At 40.7% G+C, this 18,791-nt stretch overlaps 1 long non-coding RNA gene across 1 annotated transcript; it reads right to left on the bottom strand.

The window, feature by feature from the left end:
* Positions 1-9,866: 9,866 nt before the first annotated feature.
* On the bottom strand, positions 9,867-11,308 carry LOC119416677. Its single transcript, XR_005187113.1, has 4 exons — positions 11,109-11,308; positions 10,589-10,681; positions 10,113-10,210; positions 9,867-10,031 (listed from the first exon to the last, which is right to left on the bottom strand). It is a non-coding gene; the product is annotated as an uncharacterized LOC119416677 (long non-coding RNA).
* Between the last annotated feature and the right edge of the window lie 7,483 nt (positions 11,309-18,791).

Here is an 18,791-nt window from a genome sequence, read left to right as displayed (position 1 = left end):
AAGATAATTAGAAGAACACAAACAACAGAGAAAGGAGGGGTAGAGGAGCCAACCTCTACACACATAGCCTACATGGTGTAGCTGATGAAGGATTAAAAATGTGTTCACTTGATAATGTACGATTGTGTAAAGAGATTGAGACTCTGGGAAGTCAACTTCAAATACGTGAAGCTCAAAACACAGATGAGATAAACTTGAGCTAGAAATAGGGCTTTAACAGAGTACTCGAGTAATCGACAGGTCGATTCCTAGGACATCTATCGAGTTTTTAAATTTCACGTCGAGTATTCGCAATGACGTCATTACGTCGCAGTTACATCATTGCGTCACGTGATCCGCACCAGGCTACTAGTTGAAACTACAAAATGGATTCTTCCCAGCAGATGGACTGAGCGGAGCAGACCCAGTCTTGGCAAACAGGTAGAAATGCATCAGTAGTATGGAAATATTTCACTAAAGATAAATCTTCCGGTTCAACTACCATAAGGAAACAGAAAATGTATCAACTTCCTAACTGTTTGGAGCTCGTTGCGAACCGGTGGTTTACCATTTTCTGTGACCACCGTATATTGTGACCGTAGGGGGCGGTATTGCATGCACTGTTGCAGGTCACAGAATATGGTGCAACAGTGTCCAATGGACGAACCAGAACCAGCTTCCTCTGAGCTTGTTTCACAAACTAAAAGCAAAAAATAATCTCTAAACCTATAAAAAAAAAATATATATAAACATATTAACCTCTAAACCTTATATGAACCACTGCGGGCGGTGGTGCAGGGTGGTCATCCGCCCCACTGTTTTTGGTTTCGTTTTTGACGTGCTGCACATTTTTTCACTTTTGCAGCTTAATAATAATTATTATTATTTTTATAATAATAACTAATAGTTTTGGTTTTCCTTTGACTAGAAAATAGAGATTTGAAGGAAGACAAACAACTTGAACAGTTGAAAGAGAGAGTTAACATTTTCAAACAAAAACTCAGGTGAAGACATGATAGAATTGCACACCTTCAAAATGAAGTGAAGAAACAAAACTTGAGTGAAACCATCTGTAGAGATGGTCTCCAGGATGGTAACCACAGCCAATCTGCTGACAGCACTGCACCACACTAAACAATGCAGAATCTAAAGGCATATTAAGACCTACATTCAAAGATCTGCATAGTTTTGCAAAGGTCTACAAAAAGTTTGACCTTGGTGGTAATGATAATGTCCAAATGTACATCCAGGACTTGGATGATTGTTTTAAATAGTTTTCCAGACACGACTTGTCTGACAAGATCTACCTGATCATTCTCACCTCCAGCAGAGAGGTGCATGGATTTATTAGACATCAAACAAAGTTGATCCAAAGTGACTACTCTCTCCTCTGCAAAGCGTTGGAGAAGGAATATCAGTTACGAGCAGGTCCATCTGGTTTAATCCATGCTCTGGGCATCAAACAGAGTCAAGACGAAAATCCTCGTATTTACTACGACTGCCTCCTTTGTGCGTTTTTTGGATCACAAAATGAAGTAGGAATGGAAGAGAATAAATACTTCAAAGAACTGTTTATTCACAATCTCCATCCCAACATCAAAAACCTACTTGGTATACACACAGATCTAAATCTGAGTATATTCGAGCTGAGAGAAATGGCATGCTAAGCTTTTGAGCTATGCAGATTGGATGAGCCACAACACAAAAAATCTAAACGTGTTTACTCTGAATGCATACCCTCATTCCTTAGAGCTTGAGAAGTCCACCGCGGCCACAGAACAGTGGGCCAAAGCCCAAAGGCCAACCAAGAGATGGCCTAGTCTGCAAAATGAACAACAAAGATACAACATGCCTCCTCAGAGGCACAGATGGTCACCTGACCGAGGAACCCAGAGAAACAGGTGGTCACCTGATCGAACCTCTCGAAGGAAAGCTGGTCACCTGATTGAAACTGTTAATATGACTCCTACAGGGGTCGTGACTACAGATCACAGGACCGTCACAGTCGTGAGGACAGACCACTGTCGCCTCCCAACCAGAGAAGATCGAGAAAAGCTTCAAAGTCCAAATGGGACCAGAACATGAAGAATGAGGGAAAAGGTAAGTCTTCTCCTCTTACTCAACGAGATATTGATGACAAACACCTACTGACATCTGCAAAAACAGATGAAAATGGCGGACAGAGTATTTTTCAATCACCACAGTGGTGGAGGACCCAGGTCCTCCCAAGTTGCTAAAGCTACCTCCTCACCAACCATCAGAGGGGAAAACAAGGAAGCTCTACCCACACACCCACCACCAAAAACTGAACTCGAACCAGTCGAGTACAGTTATAGTTGTAGCAAAGGATCTAGAGGACCAGGCTGAGGAAGATCCTGCGATCCAAGTTGAACCCCCAGTCCTGCAGTTTCTTAGTCATCTCACAAAAAAAGGGGCAGCACAGAAGTTCTACGCACCTCTGAATTTAGAAGATGTGATGACGTGTGATGCACTGCTTGACACTGGCTCAGAATTGACATTCATGTCTGCCGATCTTTTTAAATCCTTGTGTAATGCTACAGACGTTGTGAACAAAGAACTGAAAGTTCAATCTTGTAACATGAAGGTACAGTCGTACTCTTCAACAAACACAATTTTGTCCTCAGTGGCACTAATACAGATCACCATTGGTCATATGACCCTGGTACACCCTGTGTACGTCTCAGACCTTAAATCAGTCCCTCTTCTTATTGGAAATGATTTTCTTGACAGGCTAATGCCGTGAATCTGCTTTCAAACCCTGAAGATGTGGGCACAGGTACAAACACATCTGCCAATTTCATTGCCTCAACAGTTCCATCCATGTCATGTGCTGGAAACTGCAATGAGCTTGGATGCAAACCAAACCGAGTCCATAGATCAGACAGGTGATCATCTAAAAGATGCTCCCTACAAGCCCGTGGCCACCAACACCCAGCCAAAACTACTGTTGGAACAGTTTCTACCTGAAACCAACATTCTTTGTCCTCTGGACCCACCAGCAGTCGCAGAGTCCATGACAATTTTCTCAAACATGACCTTTGACCCCAACATCATAGGTCCAATAAAATAAAAAAGCACAGAAAGCACAAAACGGTTCCATCCCCATGAACAAAGCATCTGAAAATACAGAACCAAAACACTGGCCAGGTAAGGAGCAGAAACCTAGTGACATGCAACTCTTGGTCTGGATATGCTATTTTAAGCTGATGCAACTTGATAAATCATTTCCTGGCTTGCAGTGACGATAAATGATTGATTAGATTAACTTTTCAACCAAAATCCAAAGTAAATTAAAATAGTCAAAACTTGTCTAAATTCAAGAGTGTAAAACTGAAATAATTCCTATCCTGATGCATGCTCAATAATCCAGGTAGAAAAATCCAAAAAAGTTCAATCTGGTCCTCTGGACATTCAAAAAAAACAAAGCAAAATAATATAGAAACGTTTCGTCTCTCATCCGAGAGACTTCCTCAGTCTGAGGTGCTGTTTTCAGCTCAGTCTCTTAAATAGCACCTTCTCAGAGTGGATCAACCAGTTTGCTGCTGACAACCAAAACCAGCTGCTCACATGGTCAAGAAGGACCATCAGCCTAACAATGGATCATTAGCACCAGATGGCTGTTTACTATTCACAGAGGGCTGAGTGATACTAGCAATCACAGCATTGTAAGAGGGGGGCAGTTGAACCCAGAGGCCTCCACCCCTGTTTAAGGATGGACGATTTCTTTTCACAAAGATGGCCTCCTTTACTCCTCTCTCAAACCATCGTTCCTCTCTGTCCAGGATGTGCACATCTTCATCCTTGAAAGAGTGACCACTGGCCTGGAGATGAGTGTAGACCTCAGAGTCCTGGCCTGATGATGTTGATCTTCTGTGCTGGGCCATCCTTTTGGCCAGTGGCTGTTTTGTTTCCCCGATGTAAGACTGATCACCCTCCTGACACTGAACAGCATACACAACGTTACTCTGTTTGTGCCGGGGGACTGGATCTTTGGGATGAACCAGTCTTTGCCGTAATGTATTTTGGGGTTTAAAAGCCACTGGGACATTATGTTTAGAAAATAAATGTCTCAGTTTCTCATACTCCCTCAACATATGGAATGACCACTGGTCTGGGTTCCTCCTTTTCACCCGATGGCTGACTGGAGTCCTGTTTGGGTTTCTTCTTTGCTTTCAGGAAGACCCAGTTAGGATATCCACATTGCTCTAGAGCCTGTTTTGTGTAGGATTTCTCCTTCTGCCTGGCTCCCGAGTTAGTGTGGATGCTGTCTGCTCTGTGATACAGAGTCCTGATGACTCCTAACTTGTGCTCCAAAGGGTGATGGGAGTCAAACTGCAAATACTGGTCTGTGTGGGTGGGTTTGCGGTACACCTCGGTTTCCAAATGTCCTCTATCAGAGACTGAGACCTCACAGTCCAAGAAAGCCAACTTGCCATTTTTTTCATCTTCTCGTGTGAACTTGATGTATTTACCCAGAGTTGATGTGGTCAGTGAAATGTTGGACTTCCTGAGATTTAATTTTAACCCAGGTGTCGTCAACATACCTGAACCAATGACTTGGTGGTGTCCCTGAAAAGGACGTCAAGGCTCTCTTTTCTACCTCCTCCATGTACAGGTTGGCAACAATAGGAGAAACTGGAGACCCCATAGCACACCCATGTTTCTGCCTATAATATTGCTCCCCATATTTGAAGTAGGTTGACTGCAGGCACAGTTTCAAGAGTTGTTGAAATAATTCCTGCTCGTAGAGTCATTTTGCCTTAGTTAAGAGAAGCCTTGATTGTTGATTTTTATTTTGATTATTTTTGTAATAAAACTTCAAAGACAACTTTGGTCTCTTAATTCAGATGAATATTCATTTGTTATCATATAGAACTCCCTGTAATTAACAGATTCTACTTCAGTGAGTTATTAAAAAGTTGTCAGTTAACTGACCAGCTGATGCCCCACTTTCACAAGAGCTAAATAAAATAAATGTAGTGGAGAAACTGTCACCCTTCTTCCTCCAGCTCACATCCTTCATATTGCTACACTTACAAACTCAATTACATCCCACTGCTCAATAAGACTGAAAACACTGAGATTTGGCTCTGATTGGCAGAATCACCGTGTAAATATCAAGAACTGTGTAAAAATGAACATATTGCATGTATTACAATATTTTTTTCAGTCCACGTGACAAGAACCAGATCACAGACAACAGGAAGGTTTAAAAGATTTATTGATAAACTGCTTCTGGTGGAGGTCTGAGTCCTTGGGCCAGCACGATCTGGAGAGACAGGAAGGTGATCAGAAATCTGAAACCAAACTTGAATCGTGATCCGGTAGACGTGGTCAGTGTAGAGAAGGCAGAGGTCGTTACCATGAGCAGAGTAGATAATCCAAAGCAAGCAGGGGACGAGCAAGATGGGTAATCTGCAAAACAGGCTTGAAGTCAGGACCAGGACGAGAAACTAAACTATGGCATGGACGCTGGACATTTGCTCACTGAGGCTCTCAATAATCTGGCACTGAGGACTGTGAACAGGGAGCTTAAATAGGAGACTGAGCAGGTGTCATGCATGAGCCTGATTGAAGGCAGAGAGTGAGTGAGTGGTGAGAAGTGACAGGAGCAGAGCATGACTAAGCAAAAAATGAAAGAGTAAACAGAAACATGAAAACAAGGAAGCTGTGGCATGAAGGGGGAACAAAACATGGCAGCTGGGCACAGAAACGTGACACCATGCCCATTCCATTACAAAATATTTTCTTCAAAAACACTGAGCATATATGTCAAATAATTTATGTGGAGATGTAAAGTTCCTATAATGTCAATGGAAAACCCATCATGGGATTATAAATTTGGAGGCCTTCGACTACCCTGTTTTAAAAATACCAGTTGGCAGCTCAAATGAAATTCATCTCATTTTTATTTGAGAAGGACAATGTTCCCTTCTGGATTCAAATTGGACTGCGTCCTATTAACGAACAGGTACCAAGTCACCATCTATAAATGGAGCTTTAAAAAATTGTAAGATGACAACCAATGTCATTTTGCAACACCTGGTCAAAGTGTGGTATATGAACCAGAAAATCCTTGACTGGAAAAAAGTTTATCACCCAAAACACTGTTGATTATAAAAAAAAACTTCATACCCAAGACCCTCAATAACAAGATCCTTGCGAACAAACATCACCATGGAGTTCGACATTTGGAGGACTGTTATTACAAAGAAGTTTTAATGTCCTTTGAACAGTTAAAGAGGAAATATAGTTTGTTGGGGAAAATGTTTTTTTATCTTCATTTGAAATCTTTTCTCAAAGCTAGCGTCAGTCCTGATGCCACCGATTTTTACTGTTGTAGGGAAACTGTTTTAGAAATAAACTTACAAAAATTTCCTTTATGAATTAGTTTTCTGTTGAACACTGGTCTTAAAAAGTGGTCTACACTGGTTGAGAGAGAAATGGGAGTCGAATTTGTACATCACAATCGACGAACATTAACGGTCAGATTTACGCCAACTACTATCACTGCCTGCTTCCGATTATTACATTATCATTTTTTACACCAGTTATATCTTACTCCTCAAAAACTTCACAGATACAAACCCAGTCTCTCTGAAATGTGCTTCAGATTTAATGCAGAGATAGGCTCATTTTTACACTACCTTGTTCAAAGGTCAGCTCTTTCTGTTTTGACCTTTGTGATTCATTAACCAAAATCACAGCAAAAACTTTTCCACTAGACCCTGGGTTGTTTTTGTTGGGAAATATGAATAGCATTAATAAATATCTGTTTAAATTCCAAATCCTGTTCTTGAAGGTAGAATTTAGTGACAAGAAAATGTATAACAGTTACATGGAAATTTGACTCCCCCCTCCTCTTTAATTCAAGTTCAAGAACAAGTTCAAGTAGGTTTATTGTCATTTCACCACATGTGGTACATGAGGTGGAACAAAATTATGTACACAGGGTCCCAGTTACATCCAACAATAGCAAAAATATAAAGTGTAAAAAGAAACAGTAAATAAGGGTGCATTCACACCAACCCTGTTTAGTCCATTTTCATCGAACTCTAGTCCGTTTGCCTAGAAAGTCCGGTTCGTTTGGGGAGGTGTGACTTTGCAATCGAACTCTGATACGGACCAAAAAAATGAAAGCTGGTCCGCCTAAAAACCTAGGTTTCGGTTCAGCTGAAATGAACTTTGGCGTGGTTCGAATGCAGTGTGAATGCAAGTGAATCGGAGACCTCTCCAAAAGCAGGAAGTGGTCTACAGCGCAGGGCAAACAAACGTGCATTTCTCTTACCTCATACGAAGCTGTCAGCCACCTTGTGTGGAAAAAAAATTTTCTCCATGGTCTTCTGCCTCATCTTCTGCTCATGCTGAGTCCATTGTTGAAAAATGACTAAACAGAAATCTTAAAACCGCTAAAATTTGACGCCACTCCGCTTTTGGTTTTATTTCCAAAAGTAAAAGAAGTGTCTTCTTCAGAGGTTCTGTGTTGTTTCCTTCACTAGTTCTTGGTGCAGCACCACCACAGGCGAGGGGGGGGGGGGGGGGGAACAGGTTGGCTCAAGTGACAGTGCAGTGTGAATATGGCAAGCCCTTTTAACATAAAATCGAGTAGTCTGACTATCTGTAGTTACATTCTAGATATCTTAAATTGAGTTTTGACTAGGCACAATTACATTTTGACTAGTCAGAATGCTAATTTAAGATATCTTGAATTACATTCTGACTAGTCAGAATAACAATTCAAGATATCTTGAATTGCATTTTGACTAGTCAAAATGTAATTCAAGATATCTTAAATGACGTCACCTGATTCGTCATTTGACGGGTCAAACATCCGTAATTACAATTCAAGATATCTCGAATGTAATTATGACTAGTCAGAATGACACTTTTAGATATCTTGAATTAAGAAATGACGCGTAGGACCCGCGGCTGCTACTTAGCTGTTCAAACAGCTGCCTGCAGAATTTTGTGTGGCTGCAATGGCGCTAGCTGTTTCTGGACAACATTGTTAGAAAATGCCACAACTTCCTGTTGCTCTAGTGTTAGCGTTAGACAGTGAGGGAACTGGCTCAGTCTCTGCGCTGTTGTTTTTGTTCAGTTCCTGGTTGTTCTTGTGGGGCAAGAAAACCACCGTATCTGTCCTACCATGCTTTACTGCACTCACACAGCCTGCTTGAGTCACCATAATTAGTCAGTGTCTTACCTGAGAGAAGACTGACTGGCTTTTGGATTTTTGTATGTGAATGTGAGGCCCATGTTTGTTTGTTTTGCAATTCTTAAGTATTATTCATATTTATTTTTGTTAATTTCATATTTATATTCCAGGTTGAAGGTGACAGTTGAGTCTTGTGTAGGTTCTGTTCCACAGTGTTTACTTGTAAACAAACCCAAGTGTCTTTTCTGTGTATAAATGATGTCCTTGGGTGAAAGTCCTAAGGTGGTGTTGCAGTAAGTTTATAAAATAAAAATAACATCCATACCCAAGCTTGTCACATGTATGTAAATTGTTCTAGTGTTACGTAGTTACCGGTAGATAGTTTAATGTTTTGAATTATTTTAAACATTCTTCAATTAAAACACACTTGAGCAGCATACTGTACTGTTTTTTTTTTATTTGTGGATTGATTCAGTTGAATTACAAGGAAAACAAGTGCAATTTACAATATCTAGTAAAAACAAAAAACATTTAACTATTTAAGTTAACATTTTATAACCGTACACTATAAATTGATAGTGGATTATAGATATTTTATCAAATTATGTAATTTAAAATTAAATAAATTGGCACATTTATGTATTTTTCATGAATAACTATTTACAGTATTTACATCTAAAAAGTTAAGTCTGGTCCTCTGGACATTCAAAAAACCAAAACAAACAAAAAAAAGAAGAAGGTAGAAACGTTTCGTCTTTCATCCGAAAGACTTCTTCAGTCTGAGGTGCTGCTCAAAGTCAAAGTCACTTTTATTGTCAAAAACTGCAACATGTACAGGACATACACAGGATTGAAATTACATTTCTCTCAGACCCCGGTGCAACAATAACCATTTAACATTAAAACATTTATTAAACATAAGCATAAAATGAAGTAATAAATGGTTCACACATTTACACATGGTTGTCAGCAGCAAACTGGTTGATCCACTCTAAGAAGGTGCTATTTAAGAGACTGAGCTGAATACAGCACCTCAGACTGAGGAAGTCTCTCGGATGAGAGACGAAACGTTTCTACTTTTTGTGTGTGTTTGTTTTGTTGTTTTGCTTTTTGAATGTCCAGAGGACCAGACTTAACTTTTTTTTAGATTTTCGTACCTGGATCATTGAGCAGCATCAGGATACAGTATTTACAGTGATTCACACAGATTGAGACTGATTAAAAATATGAAGGAACAAAAGGGTGATTTATAAATTTTATGTTTCTTGCTGCATTGATATAAACACATGGATGAAGGTGTTGAAGTAAAACATGTCCAGTTTAGACTTCATCTGATCAATCAATCAATCAATCATCAATCCATTCATCACACCATACCCGTTCAACAGTTATTGTTTAGTGTACCTGCTGATCATCTGAGCTGCCAGTGCTGTCAGTAGACTCCTCCTCCACACTTCCTCTGTAAGCAACACGGAAAGTGGAAACAGCTAGCAGTAAGCCTTGATTGTCGAAGCTGTACCCACGCGGGACATCTGGACTGCTCCCTGGTTCTGGCCTGTACTTCATGTGACACTTGCAGAGACTGAAGATGCATAAGTTGATCAAGTGTGGACACAAAACACATGTTGGGAAGACTATGCAGCATCGAAGGAAGAGCAGGGAGGTCTGGAGCCATGTGGTGCAGAATGATGCTGTGCAGGACTTCTCAGGTGGGCACTGGTGAGACCTCAGTGAGCCCTGTGGCACAGGACCAAGTCTGGATGGTACCAGCTCCAAAGCTGAGAGACCATCTCTAGGATAAGTGTGATAAGTGGTTGAGACTCCAGCTGGTGCTGTTTTTCTCCCGATGCCAGGATGTCAGGATCTGGAAGTGGTCCTACAAACACACGAGTGACAGAATCACAATAAGTTTTGACAAAGGAAACATGGACATAAAACATGAACCCAAAGGTTATACCTGTGAAAGCTCTGTAAAGCGTGGAGTGCAAACATCTTTTCACCAGTTTTGGGCTTTCACACCACCACCACCTCGCTGGCAGGTTCAGGATGGATTCCCTTACAAGAAATAAACATAAAAATACGTCAAAATAAAAAATAAATAAAATGTAAAGAGACAAGTGAGGAATTTGGTAGGACACAATGAGACAGATCTGAGAGTTAAGATTTTTACTTAACTTGCAAATATTACTAATTCATAGAGGTTGAACCTGCATTTATTAATTACCTACAAAAACAAACAATTCTAAACAAGTTAGGAGAGAAAAATATATTTGACACAAGTAATATTGAGACTATGACAAATTTCACACGGCACTAATAATATACAGGTGGGAAAGTTATTACAGTTATTGTTATGAGAATCATAACCATCATATACTAAATAATATAACAGAAAAGAATGTGTTCCACTCTTATTTTATTTTATTTTTTTACCTGTGTTCTTTGTCTGTGCCTTCTTTGTAAATCTCTTGTGCGGGCCAGTACAGGAGGACCAGTTGGCAGCTGGAGTTGGGAGTAGTGGGCAGTCTGGTAAAAAAAAAGTGCAACTACATGGTTACAAAAACCTTTACCAGCTGCACTTCTGCAGAAATAAGCCAACATTTCTTTTTTCAACACACAGTGAGATCTAAAATAGATCTGTTTTTAGCACACACACACATATATAATTAATACTTGTTATAACATATTTAGCTTTAAACAAGTAGTAGATTGTATAATAGATGGATTCACTTAACACATCACCTTACAGATATACACAGCACGCTACATACACACATAAACATATGTTTGGCACTAATGGAACCTCATAAAATATAATTAAAGATTTTATATCATGTCTGTCTCAAACACTCCAAATAATGTAGCACACTAAATTAAGCTTCTTTATTACGATGTTTATGTACTTCATATGTTGTAGCTAACGGTTAGCTTGCTAAGCTACGTCTTTTCTTACCTTGACAGCTGTGGATATTTTCTTCAAGGAAGAACTTTTATCCTTTCACGTTTATTAGTTCGAGAATTCGCCGCTGCGATTTCCTCCTCAGCAGCGAAAGAAAAGATTGGCAAATTAAGCAAAGATGTTGAAAAGAGAGACATTTCTCCTTAGTGCAAAAACTCGCAAAGCAGGAAGTGTCGGTTTCCGGTTGTCGTGAAAAAGACGTTGCAAGAGAGTATTCTTGTTGCAGATACAATAAATAATCCGAGCTGCTGCGCTAAAAATCATGTTAAAAATACGAGCGTTGTGTTGGACTGACCTGATTTTGCAGATTATAAAATAAAAAGGCTACAATGCTTTATGATTTTTCCGCCAAAATGCTACGTAAATCTGTGACGTTTTGACTAGTCAGAATAACAATTCAAGATATCTTGAATGTCATTCTGACTAGTCAAAATGTGAATTCAAGATATCTTAAATAGAAAAGCCGTCTACATGATAAAATATTCAAGATATCTTGAATTCATTTTGAGATATCTTAAAAGGAATTTTGACTAGTCATAAGTACAGTTCTAGATATCTGTAAATTAGTTTTGCCTAGTCGTTATTTGCTTTCAAGATATCTACAATTTAATTTGCACTAGTCAAAACTTCATTTGTGATATCTACAAATACATTTAAGATATCTTGAATAATGACGTAATTTAAGATATCTTTAATTGTAATTATGACTAGTCAGAACTAAAAGTGAGATATCTTGAAAGCAAATAATGACTAGTCAAAATTAACTTAGAGATATCTAGAACTGTATTTTTGACTAGTCAAAATTCAATTCAAGATATCTTGAATTGAAGCCTCCATACAACTCAATGGTAAATCTGACGTCATTATGACTAGTCAGAATGTAATTAGAGATATCTTAAATGAGTATTTTGACTAGTCAAAATGCAATTCAAGATATCTTAAATAACCAATATGTCTAGTCAAAACTCAGTTTCAGATATCTGGAATGTAAGCGTGGTGAATCCTATTTTATGTTAAAAGGGCTTGCCATAGTGTGAATGCAAACAGCACCAGCTGAAATGTAAATAAATGTTATGAATAGTGGTCCCCAACCGAACCGAGTCTACCGGGCTATCAGGTGTGAAAACAACCTCAGGATCTAAGCTATACTCTAAGATATACTAAACAAACGTTAAACGATATGCTAAAAGACCTAAGATATATGCTAAATGAATGCCAAACAGTACGCTAAAAGATCCAAGATATACGCTAAACACTTATAATGCAAAACAATAAGAGGTAACAACAGGAGCAGGAACATGAGTCTGTCTGAGCAGATGGGTGTGAATGAATACAGCAACATGAAATCAAACATGACATCAGCAACATGGATAATCAGCAGCACATATCACCAATCTAAGTGGCATTACAGTGGTTTTGTTTCTCACAGTGATAATCACGATTAGGGATTTGTAAGGCTATCAGCTTCAGGGTAGAAGCTGTTCCTCAGTATAGTGGTTCTACACTTAATGCTCTGCAACCTTCTGCCTGAGGGGAGCAGGGCAAAAAGTGTGTGTGCTGGGTGAGTGGGGTCCTTCATGATGCAGGTGGCCTTCTTCCTGCATCTGGAGGTGTAGAAGTCTACAATGGTGGGGAAGATGACTCCAACAGTCTTCTGTGCAGAGATGCTTTGCTGTCTTTTTTTAATACAAAGGTGTGTTCATATTTTATTTATTTGTTTGTCGTTTGTTTATTTGTTTGAAGGATATTCTATGTTCGGATTTCTACTGTTATGTATAGTAAAAATGTAATATATATATATATATATATATATATATATATATATATATGTGTGTGTGTGTGTAATGAGATAATATGCGTCTGATATTATCCTTCATTTAAACGGATTCTTTCATTTTTCTGGACTAAGTCATATCGTGCTTTGTGGAGTAAATGTGGACAGAGACGTGTTTAAATTTCTGACTCACCAACAACAGTGGGTCGGTTATTTTAAACGATTTAAAAACACATCACACATTTACATTAATTGGCAGATTGATTACAATTAACACAGCTTAATTAATGAGCTTTGCAATGAGAAATCATACGGCCATGATATCTCACTTGCAGTTTTGAACAACAGACATTTCTGAAGATATCTGGATTAATTACTGGCAAGATAGAAGTTTAAAGATGGGAAAATGAAGGAGTTTAAATGGAGAGAAAATGGATGAGGGAAAAGTGTGTTGATAACGAACGGCACCCTCCTTTCGACCCAGCTCCCCTCGGTACACTTCGGTAGTGGAAATCGACTCTTTACCTTGCAGAAGATATCTCAGCTTCGGTGTAGAGTTCTCTTTCAATGTTACCATTTCAGCATCTCCGTAGGATAGCAGAGAAACGTCCGGAGTAGTGACGGTACTTCGTTCAACAGCATGCTCACCTCCCGGGTGGACTCACATGAGCTGTGAGCCCGTCAGAGTTCCACTCAGATGTGGAAGATTCCATAATCCCCACGAGACTCGGAAGAACTCCCAACTAACTCCAGCCCTTCAGAACTTTCGTTCGGTTCTGCTCCCAGAACTTCTGTTCTTCCCCAGAACTGACTGGAACTAGGAAGTGTCGACATTTAAAGAGTTCGCTTCCGGTCCCTTTTTGGGAAATCCTGATTGGTTGAAAGAACCAACAGGGGTGTGGTTTTAGTGACGTAAGAGGTTATTACAAGTCAGAAAAACAGTGAGATGTTTTTGGAACAGACAGAGAAATGTTTTTGGAACAGACAGAGAAATGTTTAGGCGAGATGACAGACCACAGGTGCCAGCAGTTTCTTATTTCTGTCTGATAGGTTTAAAAACACGACAGCTCGTTCCAACAACTTGCTTCTTGACTGTCTCCGACTTTTGACCGACATCACTCCTTCTCATTTCAGACAGAAGATCAAAAAATGCATGATTACTCTGTAACAGACATTAACTTGATTTCTACTTTGAATGAGGATTAAAAAATCATTAATACTGTTTCACAGTTGATTTAAAATGAGTAGTTCACTTCAACATTTAAAAATGATTTGAACTAAACACACTTTGATTATCAAGATATTGTAAAATAGTAATGATAATATAAAAAGAGAGTGTTCTTTCAATTGATTAGTTTAGGATACAAATTAGAAAGTCTCTGGATGAGCTTAATTTGTATTTCTGGATTCAAATCAATGAAATAACAGTTCCTGTCCCATGAAGGTCCTCAGGGTCAGGTTTTGACCTGAGGCTTAGTTCACTACAGTCCCCCCTTTGGAAATCATTGCCTGTTCATGGGGATGAATTCCAACATGAACTTACGCCTCGGAACGTCATTGAGCTTGATGTAATCCAGCAAGAGGAAAACAAAAGTCAAAGAAGGTAATCCCACAACGGTTTAGGTAATTCCGTAATGTTGTTGGTAATTCCATAATGTTGTTGGTAATTCCATAATGTTGTTGGTAAATCCATTGTAGCAATGCTTTAACCCCTTGGAAACAAAGTCTGTAATCCATTGGAAAAAGTCATATAATCCACAACGGTAAATCCACAACGATTGGAGGTGTTAATTGATCAGCATACAGAGGGGTTCCCTTGATTGAACTGAAGATGCGGCCACTGGATGCAGGTTGGAGACCAACGTCAGGATTGCAGATCTCCTCCAGCGAAGGTCGTCGCTGGGTGACGTCCAGTCGGTGCCGTTCTGGTTCTATGTGTCATGCAATTAAGTGGTTTAAGGTGGGCTTATGAAGGGGATTTTACATAAGGCCTTAACCTATATGCACCTGGTGTGTAAGCTATTATGATTGGGAACAGCTATAACTACCAGTTAAGGGGTGGAACATGCTGAAAAGGGTAACTATAGGGGTCTATACCTATAGTTGGTTTACTTGTCTGTTGCCTTTTAGACGAACGACTTGAGATTGGGTGTTTGGTTTCCCCATAAATGTTTTTGGAGTCTATGGCGAGACTCATCAAAAAGAATTAGCTATCCCCCCGAATAGAATTGTTCGAGTAGGTTCGGCTTAAGCGTTGTGAGACCAATGTAGATTATGGTACTTAAGGTAGCATTAATCTTCATTGACTCCGCAAAGATTAGGTTTTAACGAGTGAACTGCATGTTGGCATAGTTAAAGTCCTTTACAGTCTCCAACTAAAATACATACAAAATTCATTCTTGCTTGGGGTGTTCAGAAACAATACCAAAAACCAATTAAACAATGTCTCAACATCGACAAAAACAGTGACTAAGCAACCAGTAAAACAACGTTTCAACATTGACAAAAGTAGTGATTAAGCAACTAGAAAACGACGTTTCGGTGCGTCACTCACTCTGGTTGTCAGATTCGATCACGTTATCGCGTCTGGTAACATTACCCTAACTGACGTCACCCCCCTTCGGTCATGGGGGACCGCGAACATGGGTGAGGACGTCGCTCCATGAGCTAAAGTTAGGTTGTCCTCGAGTAGTTTTAACTGTTTGTGCAGCTGAAAGAGGACTTTAAGGTCTGGATTGGAATCCAGTTCGCCTTTCGATGGAGTGTATTTGTCTGGGTCAGTCAGATACAGTATCATCGAGTCAATTGCAGGATCCAACTTCTGAAGTTGGATGATGTCTGGGTCAGTTGAAAATGACTTTTCATATTTTAAAAGAACTTGGCGAAGTTTGTCCCTTTCTTCATCAGATGTCAGAGCGTCGGCTTGGGCCTGTTCAATCTGTGATGAGACCGATAAGGGTTCTTGTTCTTTGGGGAGCTCCAACGAATCCCTTTCTGAGTCGTTGGACCTGTCTATGGGTAAGACACCATAGGTTTGAGGTCCTTGGTCGACGTCATCTGTTGAGAAAAGAGCTATGGCCTGTGTTGGTTTTGTGAACCATACTGGCCCAGCTTCCTGACTTGGTACCCGGTTATCTGGGAGTCCTCCCAGAAATGGAATGCCTAGTTCAAAATCATGAAAATCAGTGGAAATCAACCATCCTAGCATAGTGTTTTTTGGGATCATCACCTCATCTGTGCCTGTGTTACACACAGCAACAGATGTGGTCCTGGAGTCAAGGCTCACTTGGTTCGTGGCTTCCACGGACAGTCCCAAGTTGAAAAACGCAGGAGAAGGTTGAAAATATGCCTGTTTATGGCTAATAGCTTGTCCAGCTACAATGTGGATTCGCACCATTAGGTTAATCACCTGAGGTGGTACTGTGGTGGTTTGGTTGTTAGCAACCTGGCAGGCCTCTGGAATGGTCTGCCCAGCCTTAAGGTTTGCTGTGTCTAGCACAGGAGGATCCTTTGTGGCTGGTTTTAGGGACCACAGCACCTTGTTGATGGTGTCCACATGGACACCTAACCTTACCAAAATGTCAGAGCCTATGTAGGTTGCATGTGGTAAGTTTTGGATCACGAGAAACGGGTGAACCAGTTCTCGTTGGTTCCAGTTTAGTTTTAGGTTAATGACTCCTTCTGCGGTCATTACCTGTGAACTATTGGGAACTAATGGAAAGCGGAAAGCTTTTTAATTAGTTCTAGACCCACGTGTTTGTGAACCAAGGTTTCATAGAAAGCTCGGTTAATTGTAGATTTATCTGTCCACAAAGACAGAACAGCATCGTTGGTGTGGGATCCTTGGATCTCTACACCTTTAACTACCAGTGGTAGGTAGTGTTTGGTGGACTCTGACTGCTCCAGCTCACAGAGGAGGCTGTCTTGTTGGGTCAGAGTTTGGACCACCGGGTGGGTCTCTTTGGTTTCACATGATTTCAGAGGAATACTCACCGGGCTCGTGTCCTCGGCTGAGGAGTCCTTTGCGCCTTCCGCGGTACCTGCTGTTAGGCAGTCTGTGTTACACTCCGGAGGCATTTCTATTGGCAGTGGTTTGCTCACCTTGGCCCACATCGTCTGATCACCATAATCTATAATCGCGTCGAAGCGATTTATAAAATCCTGGCCAACCAAAAATGGGAATTAGTCAACACTAGACATGTGTACCGGGTGGTATAGTGTCATTCTGCCAATCTGCATGTGAACCATTGCTATAGCTGTCAGGGTTGTCTTCTTCTCTGAGAGACCCTGCATTTCTACAGCACATTCTGTGAGAGGTATTACCCTGTTAACACTGCTAGCGGCTGTCCTCAGCTCCTCGAACAGTTTAGCTGACATAATTGTTATGTCCGCCCCACCGTCCAGTAGTGCTTCATGTGTGAGGACTCCTTCGAGCGTTACTGACAGGTACGCCTTCTTGGCGACCCCCCTTCTGATAAAGTTACACAGAAACCTCTTAGATTTTTTCTGACGTTTCTTCCCACGCTCAGCTTTGTCTGTGTAATCTTGGTTTGTCTGAACCGTCAGCACAGCAGTAGCTGTTTCTGAGTGTTCAGCTTGCGATGACTCGTCATCGTTTGTGTGTGAGTTCACCCCCCCTTCTTCCGATGAGGGGTTGTTGGAGGCCACAACAACAATGTCTTGGTGTGTTGCACCGACATCTGTGACGTTGTCATTCGCGCCCTCAGATTCAATAGTGATCACATCACTACATAGTGCTCCAGGTTGGTTTCCCGTGTCAGTGTGTTTCAAAGTTTCTAACAACCTGCGTAGTTTCTCTGTCTCTTCCGAGCTCAGAGGTGTAGGGCCTTGTTTCTGGAACCTTTGTGATTTTTTCGCCTCGGGTCGTTTTTTCCGAGGTGGGGGAGGGATAGGTACGTCATTTGGGGGTTCCTTTTCGGACTTCCCCTGATAATATGGGTCACCTTGGTTCCCATATCTTTTCGTCCTACGCACACCCCACTTACGATAATCACGTTCATCCTCTGGGATTAAATTCAATCCCTTTAGATCTTTTTGGTCCCAGCGTGCACCTTCATGACGCGGTTTGTTAGTTTGAAAAGACTGCTTTTTCACGCCTTTTTTAGGAGGGGGAGGCGTCATGCGCCGTCCGTCCAGTTCTAGCGAATGGGGTTTAACCTTTACACCAGGAAACACCTCTATGGGCGTCTTAACATGAGAACATGCCTCAAACACATTCACAGCACACTAATCTCATTGATGGATTTTTCTTTGAAATTTGCCATCATTTGTACTGACGTTTTAATGTCAGTATGGAGATTTTTGCTGAAAACAAATTTAAAACCTTCTTCCTCCTCCATGCCGGTTTCATTCGTGTAACCAAAATAAGCTTGGAAGATTCTTTTGTAATAAACCTTTGGATGTTCATGCTTCCCTTGCGTGACCTTGTCTGCAGCTGGGAAGCCACCAGGCCCCGTGTAGGGGTTGTATTCCCTGATCAAAGCTTCACACAGAAGGTTGTAATCCCTTCTCGTGGCATCAGGTTGACGCTCGATGAAGGTGAACACCTCTCTGTCTGAAGTGAGCCTTATCAGACTGATTTTATCCTCAACAGTAGCATTAGGATAACCACTCAGTCTGAAATCTAGGTCATTGAGATACGCCTTCGTACCAGTAGAACCCATAGGCCCAGGAATAAAGCGTTGAACATATTTTGAGATTTTTTTAAGTTCGTCCATCGAAAGAGGAGCTCTCGACGGTCTCTCTTGCCAGCTTGGTAGAGGAGACCTGGACAGGTCTGTCCCTGCTCCTTTAGGTAAAGGTGGAGGTGCATGTGATGGAGGGAGATTTGGGTCTGGAGCCCAGTGTGTCCCCACATTCTGTCCACGCCTCACACTATTTTC

This window comes from Nematolebias whitei, chromosome 11 (assembly GCF_014905685.2).
Source record: "Nematolebias whitei isolate Nwh7 chromosome 11, NemWhi1, whole genome shotgun sequence".
NCBI classification, from domain to species: domain Eukaryota; kingdom Metazoa; phylum Chordata; class Actinopteri; order Cyprinodontiformes; family Rivulidae; genus Nematolebias; species Nematolebias whitei.
The sequence above is the reverse complement of the archived record's forward strand: the minus strand, read 5'-3'. Positions and strand labels throughout refer to the sequence as shown.